At 40.5% G+C, this 8,834-nt stretch overlaps 1 long non-coding RNA gene across 1 annotated transcript; it reads right to left on the bottom strand.

The window, feature by feature from the left end:
* Nucleotides 1–1,054: 1,054 nt before the first annotated feature.
* On the bottom strand, nt 1,055–3,538 carry LOC136992608 (uncharacterized). The gene is made up of 3 exons (XR_010884972.1): nt 3,372–3,538; nt 2,786–2,880; nt 1,055–1,125 (listed from the first exon to the last, which is right to left on the bottom strand). It is a non-coding gene; the product is annotated as an uncharacterized lncRNA (long non-coding RNA).
* Nucleotides 3,539–8,834: the final 5,296 nt, after the last annotated feature.

Genomic DNA, 8,834 nt, shown 5'->3' with positions numbered 1-8,834 from the left:
GATCCTCCTGACAACTCTCCCATCTGCATTAAAACTAATTGGGCTAAGGTACTGACTGCCATTTTTTCTTTTTATTAGTAAGAAAATCACCTTTTGGATTAAAGCAAGCATAGAGAACTTCAAACAAAGGAGAAGACAGTGAAGTTTTTGAAGCCAAATGCTGTCAGTAATCATAATTGTTAAGCTTCCATTCCTAGGCTATTCAGTCATTTCCAAAATGACTTTTAAAAAGAACATAACATTTGAGGACAGATGTTTTATATCTTTTCTAATTTGTCCTCGAACACATCACAGCATATGATCTTTAACTTGTTTTTTTTTCCCCCCTCTATTATGTATCATACCCACTTGCTTAGAAATAGTAAACACATCAATTCAGGAGGAAATAGAAGAGCTGCAAATAACTAGCAATGCAAAAAAGCAGGCCATATTATCTTGGCTAAAATGAATCCGTACAGGATAGATGTTAATGCTCTCTCAAGAAGAGGAATTCTTGGAATTGGGGAGCCTATAGACTGAGGGATTTTGTTTGTATTGTAAGATGTCTCCAGGAAAACTTACTGCCCGTATAAGAGGTTGAAAATGATGAAATGAAGTGGGAAATAAAGATCAGAATACCTGTGCTATTAGTGAACTACTGTTAAGAAGTGGGGGAACAATTCAGAAAGATGAATTTGAGGTAATGTCCCAGTTTAGCTATGCACTATTAGAAACAGCAGCCCAACAACAAATACGAGAATACAGTTTTAAAGGGAGATGACATGGTGTACAACGTGGTTTAGGAGGTAGGGGTCCTTCTTCCTACTGCTGTGTTCTATTAGGGAACCCACCAGCTAGATTAGGGGAGACTTTCACTCTATCCTGTAATATGATTTGTTAACTTCTTTTGAGGGCAAGAGACCAGATGTAGTGGTTCAGAGGGTATGGCAGCTGCTGCATTGCCCTGCAGCGGATTAACTTACATGATTTCTGATCAAAATCCATTGGTCAAGCACTGTTTAAATCACCTATCATTAAACAGACACTGCACTATAAGTCCTCTAGATGTGTTAAGCTCTGCTGCTTCAGGAGGAACTGGTAGAAGACTGCTTAGCCAAAAGACATGATTCCTTCCATTGCTCCAGTCTGTAAGAGAAAAGTGATAGGACACAGAACATCTGATATTCTGGCACCTGTCTCTATTCTTGCTTTTTATGCTTTGGGTTTCCTCTCTGTTGCTCCTCCCTCCTGTTCATGTTGCTGCTGCGGTCCTGCAGCGACAGTGCAAGCTAGTTGAGCTGTTGTATTTGTTCCCACTGAGCCTTCCGGTGTTTGAGCTGAGTGGCAAGTCAAAACATTCCCCCTGTTGAGAACCTGCTCAGAAGGATGGGAAGAAGTACTAGATGCCTAGTAAGAAACATCTTCAAAATGCCCAGTGATATATTTCAATCTAAAATTGTTGCAATGGATTTGCTACAATGTCCTTCAAGCTTTTAATTGTTCTTGAAAATGTTGTTGAATTCAAGCTGTACCTTGGAGTTTTGCAATAAGCAGTTATGTCACCTGCAGTGTAAATGAGTAAATATTTGACAGAGCTATACTCTTAAAACCAAATTAAATGATTCAGCTTTTTAGGGGCAGTGGGAGAAACAAGTTCTTTACTTTGAAATTCACTACTGGAAATGCTCTGTCCTTTTGTGAGTGCGTAGGTGCTGCCAACAGAACGTGCCAGTAACACCATAACCATTCTGCATAACACCTCTCAATAGACTGGCGGCTTAATTTGTTGCCACCCACTGTTTCCAATATATTCATTATCACTCCTCATAGATTGTGAGGCAGCTCTTCAGTTCTTAATTACAGATAACTATGGCAAGGGCCAGAACAGAAAAAACTCTTGCAGTCATCATGTTACATACAGAGGATAAGAGGCACCCTGGATGAACTCTAATAGGTATGTTGGTGCCATTCTTGTTAGAGCGTTCCCTGTACCAAACAATGTGCCTCCGTCTCAAGTGAGCTGAACCCTAGCCACTTTGCCGCCTATCCTAACCCATGCAGGTGAGATGCTAAGCCATCTAGATTCAGTTAGAGGGCCCAACATGAAACTGATACTGGCGTTGCCACAAAAATATCTCTTATTCAGAAGCGTAATCCCAGGGTCTCTTAAAAACAGGAGTGTCACCAGTCAAATGTGATGACATTCATCTCAGTCAGTCAAGTCAGTAACATCTTAGGGTCAAAGTATTGAAGGCTGATGAAAGGCTTAAAAATCATCACCAGAATGCCCCAGTTGTTCATTTTCTGTTACTGGTGACAGGAGAAAAGGGGGATTCAATGAGTAGGACCAAAACAGCCTTTCTGCAGTACCACAGCAGCAGTTCATTTTGGGCATCAGGGAATGCCCACAGAGGTAAAGCTTCCTGCAACTTCTCGCTAGCAGGCTAGAATAATATTGCTTATGCTATCAAATATTTGTTAAGATTAACTCCAGAAGGAAATGAGCTTTGAATATAGGAAATAACCTTTGGAATAATTTATTATCACCCAAAATTTAATTTGGCATTTTTTTCTGCTTGATTTTACCAACTGTAAAAGGCATGAATCCAGCTTGCCTAATACAGCCAAAGTTCTCTGTGTGCTTCCTAGAGCTGGTATGTGAAATTGGCCAAAATTCAGGAGGAAGCAGTGCTACATTCGTCATAATTTCCAAACACAACTACAACTCCATCAGACAGATCCAGCCAATTCAGCTTATATTTTATCAATCTTATCCATATAAAGTGTAAGTATATGAAATACTTACCATGCACGGGTTAGCTGAGCTGTCCACCACAAGGCCAGTTCTGCTGGACAAGACTTTGTGTATGCTAGTCTGGTATTGTTGAAAGCTTATTGCTCCTATAGGAACCACAATGTAGGAAATAAAAAAGCTAGAGCTGATTCAAGACAAGTTGCAGTGGTTGCCACAACTATTTTATATAATTTATCACAAGTTGTAATGCACAAAAAAAAATGAGAACATGACAACAAGGACTTGACATTGTGCAAGGAATCTAAACAGTTAAAACATTCCATTTTTGCCATGTAGAAAAACAAAAAAGTTATCAAATCTTATACAGGAGAAGAACGGAAGCTTTTAAGAGGTTCTAAATGTAACAAAAAAAAATTCCTTGAGAAGTGGGACAACCAAGTCCAGGCATGGCACTGCCTGTCCTCCTTCCTCAGCATTTGCTCTCAGATGAAGCAAGCTGGCCTTGAAAAAGTGGCTCAGTGCTGAGTGCTGTGACCTAACATGAAACTGGAGCAGTTAGATTTGACAACAGCTCCCTTCCTCACATTTGGCTTGATAAGCAAAATCCTTTCCCCTTTCAAAGATGTTTTCGACTTACCTAGGTACGTTGCCCCAGTCAATATCGTGACTGTCTGCTGTAGCCCTTTGGACTTTGCACCCTGCCTATTCACATGATGCTCTCCTCCTTGTGGAGGCAGAAAGGCAAGTTCCCGCTGCTAGGGAGTGGAAACTTACTGATTGTACAGAGGTTGGCAGCAGCTTCCAGCTGCAGTAGCTCTCGTTCCAGCCTCCTGGCAAAAGCAGAGAGACAGGCTGCATCTTTGTAAGTGCTAGGCCAATAAAAACCTTCCTATTTCCACACTGATGCTTCTTATCTTGCTGTCTGTCCCCTCCTCCATACTGAAGCCAAGTATGGAAAGCAAGAAGGCTCCTCATTCCTGTGCCTAGTCGGTGACACTGAGGCAAGGTTTGGAGCGAATAGCATCAAGTCCCATTATAATAACATTTTTGTTAGAGCCCTGCGGGTGGAGTTGCCTACGGCAAGTGCGCAGATTACATTTAATGTCTGGCACGTAAATTTACATTAACATATTACAGCAGAAGATGGAACTGTTCCGGAGAAGACAGTCCCCAAATGAAATAGCAGTACAAGCTGGTTTTCTAGTGCTTGGCGCTGTGTCCAGCACTCCATGTTTTAACTCCATGTTAGCCTCAGCCCAGGGCATGGAGAAAACTGCAGTGATTCTGTGAAGTGGCTGCTCTCTACTGTTACAGTTCAATGATTGTATGAGCTATTGTTTTACTGTAATATCCATTTACTTAAGCTCTTTTCTGTAATGGAAGTAGATACCTGGGTATTGCAAAAGCAGTATCAGTGTATGGCTGTTTCAGAAGAGAATAGCTCAATGCACAGGACACAGCCCCTTTTTAAAAAAAAACATTCCTACAAGCAAACTTCAAGAAGGTGGTTCAAACACACCACTGACCTAAAAGCCATAACTGTTATTATGCTATGCAGATGCTTTGGGGAAGGCTTGGTGAGGTATTCCTGGAGGTTCAGAGCAAAGTCAGCCAATTTCCACCTTTTCTTTCTATTGCTTGATGTCTTTTTTTAATTAAAAGGGGTCCTTTAAGTAGTAACTGGCTGACATGACTTCTTAATAAAGTCCTATAAAACATGCATTACGTGTGATACCACTTATGGGAAGAGACATGCACAATGATCAGCCTTAAAGGTGCATCTCCAAACTTTCATTGAAATAGCCAAGATTAGCTTTTCAACCAGGTTGTTAAACCTTTATTTTTGCAGGCATGCACTTGCGTCTGGTATGCCTGCATTTATGATATATACAAACCAAGCAGAACACAGCCTTAGTGTTCTGCAATTGTGCTATTGAAACTGCGGATGAGATACTTAGAAATTTAAATCTAAAACCAGACCTTCTTACAATAATTCTTACAGAATAGTAAGAAATATTAAAGAACTAGGTCTTCTGAGTTTGGCTAAGTTGTAGTGCAGGGCTGAGTGTAAATATATAGTTAATAAGTCTCTGATGGGTATGAATGCCAATGGAGAGGAGGATTGGTGTTGTACTAGTAGTTATGTTGAGATGTCCTTTGATGAATCAAGAATGTGAAAAACTCTTCTTGGTATCAGCAAAATCCATAAAGTTGAAGTTCAGTTAAAAGGTTCTTCTTTCTCAAGAAATATTTAAAAATCCAGATTTGGAAAAAAGCCCTACTGAACATAAGGACCCGGCTTTCACTTCCAGGAAGATAAGACAGATGAGCTAAGGCTTTTTCCCTCCCTCTCCTTTTATGGCTTTATCTCCTCTGCTTGGCTGCTGGCTGCTGCGTGCTGTAACTCACCAGCCACCCTCCACCCTGAGCAGAGGAGCCAGCCAGGAGCGCGGGGCGGCTGGGTAGGGAGACACTGGCTCCCCACTTGGCAGGGAAGAGTACGCGGCACATCAGGAACAGTCACTGCTGGGCAGGCAGAATAGTTATAGTTCAGCCTCCTATTAATTCAGAGAAAGAAGGTACTGAACTTGCTAGGTTTTGCAGCAGGGCATAGATAAAAGATTGGTAAATTTGTTCTTTTTTCCCTACCCTTGCCACTGTCTCCCCTTCCCAGCCACAAACAGTCATTGCCACAATGTCGCGGCAGGTTTATTATCTACCATCTGTGTTGCATCACCTTCCTAAAAGGCAATTTTCCCCTGGAAGTACTATCTTGGCTGGGAACCTTGAACCTGTACAGGTCATAGTCATTTCTAAGTGGCAGAATAAGACATGACAGGGAAGAGGATATCATGGCTAGGCATAGGTAGCTTCTGGTTATAACATCTATAGCACAAACAGGGGGGAGAGAAAATGTCAAATAGTGGATGAACAGACAGCTTGAAGTCCAAGATCTTGTATTATTGTTTGGGATTTTGTTCATGAGCAGTGACTAGCTCCATGGCAAAGGACTCTTGCACTGTTTGCTTTTTTCGAAATATAAAATATTTTTTATGGAGAGCACTGGGAGAACTTAAAAAATTAAAAACAAAAGAATTTATTTCATGGAGCAAGGCCCGCTATGAGAGATTATATATTATACAATTAATTAGTTTAAGAAAGTGTTTTCCTTAGCTAAAAATTTTGAGAATATGTAAAACTGAGAAAAATGGGGAGCTCCTCAGTGCAGTGAGTGAGTAGAGGCCTTTTTCTGGACAACTTGATTGATTTTAAGAATGAAAAGGAATTTATAAAGAAATACAATGTTATGGAGACAATTGTTTGAACTTTGGATTTGCTAATGCTTATAGCCTGCTGATATCCTTGAGAGGAAAATCCTTGGTAATAGGGCAGAACAAGCCCCAGTGCTTTGATCTGCATTGGCAAAAGCTGTGCTGAAAACATCACTGCTGTGAATAAAAGAGGAGAGAGAAAGAGTTACTGTCTGATCTGCCTCGAAGAATAACAGAGATGAAGGAAGCAGTGTTCTGAGTCCAATATAGATGAAGTTAAGATTAAGCACTTGGATTTGATTGTCCAGCAGTGTGGTGAGCAGTTCCCCTGAGAGTTTGATTGCATCTTAGTGGAAAGCTGGTGTTTTATTCTGAAGTTAGATTGCACATTTCTCAGTAGGAGATATATCTTTAAGCTTCTCTAGGAAAAGCACATAGGGGCTTAGCATCTTTGGGGATGGTAATAGAGAATAATCAGTTCTCCAAAAATGTTGCAAAATAGGAATCCAGAAATCCTGGTTTAGGCCAGAAATAATATTAAAGCCATAATGTAGGCTTTCCCTCCTTTTAATGTGTAACAGGATTTAGATCTGGGCTTTACATTCTGCCTTGTATCTGATGATAGCTGATGACAGCTCTGAGGGAAGTTGTTGTGTCGAGAACTCGTGAGAAGGCCAAGCAGAACTCGTACTGAAAATGTTCTCTTTTTCTCCAGTTATCAAAGTCCTTGCAGCTCCCCGTCAAAGCAAGCAAATCCACAACACCATGTACTGAACATGGTAGTTAATCCTGAATGCTTAAAAACAAACTAATGTAAGGCATCCACATAATCTCCTTGGCTGATGCCAACTGTTATTTAATCACTGTGTGCATTTCCCACCCATCATCTGTTTCGCTTCCTTGTCTTCCATCTTGCTTTGAAGTTAGTATCTGCCAAGCTTTGAACTGTGCTTAACAACTCTCTTTGAACCCAGCTTCAGCTGAAAGCAGGCCCAACCTGTGGTAGGAAGGGCCTAAAACTGTCTGATTTGTTGTAGTAGAAATATATTTGACTAGAAGCAGACAGGGACGCACTTTATTAAGTGTTGGACTTTCATTCTTCCTTCCAACAAATCAGAGCTGAAAACTGGAGCCCTTTTAAAAGCGGTAATGCTATTACATGTTGTATAAATGCTTTAAAAATCATTTACTGAAAAACAGCCGGTTCTGTTATAGCAGCATTGTTGGGGAAGGCAGTGTAAAAACACAAGCTGTCACATTTCAAGAATTGTCCACACAGGGATAGACAACACAACCAGAAACACCGCCACTGAGATTGATGTGTGTAAGGCACATACTGGACAGATATCCACAAAAGCATTGTAACAGTACCTTCTAGGTGCTAAATGTGCATCAGCTAATTAAAAACTTACTACTGCTACTACTACTGCTACTGCTAAGCAGATATTGTCTTGAGGACCTAACAACGGTGTAGCTTTTGAACGTAGCTTTTGGACAGCCACTACTTGTTTCCACTCATGAGCATGTGGATAGGCACAAACTATTTCACAGCGTATTTTATCAAGACATAATGCACATTATAATTTGGGAAAACAGCAGTTTCATGTATATTCCTTCTTTGCTCCAGCAAAACTCCATTTGAAAAGACTTGAAAACTACGCTCTCTAAAGTCCGTTTGGAGCTCATATAGTCGACAGAATTGTTTCTGCTGACTTCATGGGGCTCTGATCTAAAAATATATACGTAATGGAATTTGTATATTTTATAAGAATTAGGCACTGAAATAGCCTTACAAGGAATTTGAAAAAAAATACTCCCTCTGTTACAGTCTACACTAACAGATTATTGCTTGTGTAAAGATGGAAGCAGGCAGGTTTTTTTAATAATCCCACAGTTCATCATTTCTAATATTAGTAACGAATTATATAACTCCTGTTGTGTGAGTCATAATAAAATCTAGATCAGAGATGTCATTTCCCAAATAATGACTATTCAGAAAGCTTCAGTTCATATGATTCTGCAGATTTTTGCTCTAACAGTGTGAACTTAATATAAGAATAATCAGATGCCACATAGAGATTCAAACATCAAAAAGATTTAACAGTGACCAGGATGAGATGAAACTTGCTTTTTGGCAAGAAAAAAAAGGGACAAATGAATGACATGAAACTTCATGAATGCTTTTCTGAAGCCTAGGGCTGGTTCATATTCCCTGGCGTTGAAGGCATGTGCTTCACCTGTTCTAGTCTCTTCATTTCACCAAATCGCCACATTGGTTGGCTTGTGCGTGCCCCCACCCAGCAGAGTCAGGACCAGAGCAGCAGGGTTACTGCATTCTAGTGATGAGGAGTGTTGGCACGGGTGGCTGGGGCGGCTGTCTGGGACACTGTCTGTCTTCCACACTGCACACACCCAAGTGGCTGTAGTCACTCAAGTTCTATTTAATTAAACTTCAGATCTCAGTTTCTCAAATGCTCCTCAAATATTCAAAATGTAGATGGTAGCACAGGAAAAAAAGACCATAGCAATTCAACTGACCAAGCTTGTTTTCGTCATTAGGCAGGGAAAAAAAACAGTTCATAAGACAGCAATACCTGAGGCAAATATAGATACTATGCTATGCATGCATGTATAAGGCTTCCTTTTTGAAGCTGTTATTAAATATCCTGATTCTTTTGCCTCTACAAGTGAAAGGTTGTCTCATACGTCCCCTCATTACACGGGGCATGAAGGCAGCAGTTCATCAGTAATGCTGGGTGTAACTTTAATGGCTATTCTGATCCCTTCCTTCATCACCTCTCCCATTTGAAAAGCCTGTGCAATAACTC

Source organism: Apteryx mantelli, chromosome 9 (assembly GCF_036417845.1).
Source record: "Apteryx mantelli isolate bAptMan1 chromosome 9, bAptMan1.hap1, whole genome shotgun sequence".
Classification (NCBI taxonomy): domain Eukaryota; kingdom Metazoa; phylum Chordata; class Aves; order Apterygiformes; family Apterygidae; genus Apteryx; species Apteryx mantelli.
The sequence above is the reverse complement of the archived record's forward strand: the minus strand, read 5'-3'. Positions and strand labels throughout refer to the sequence as shown.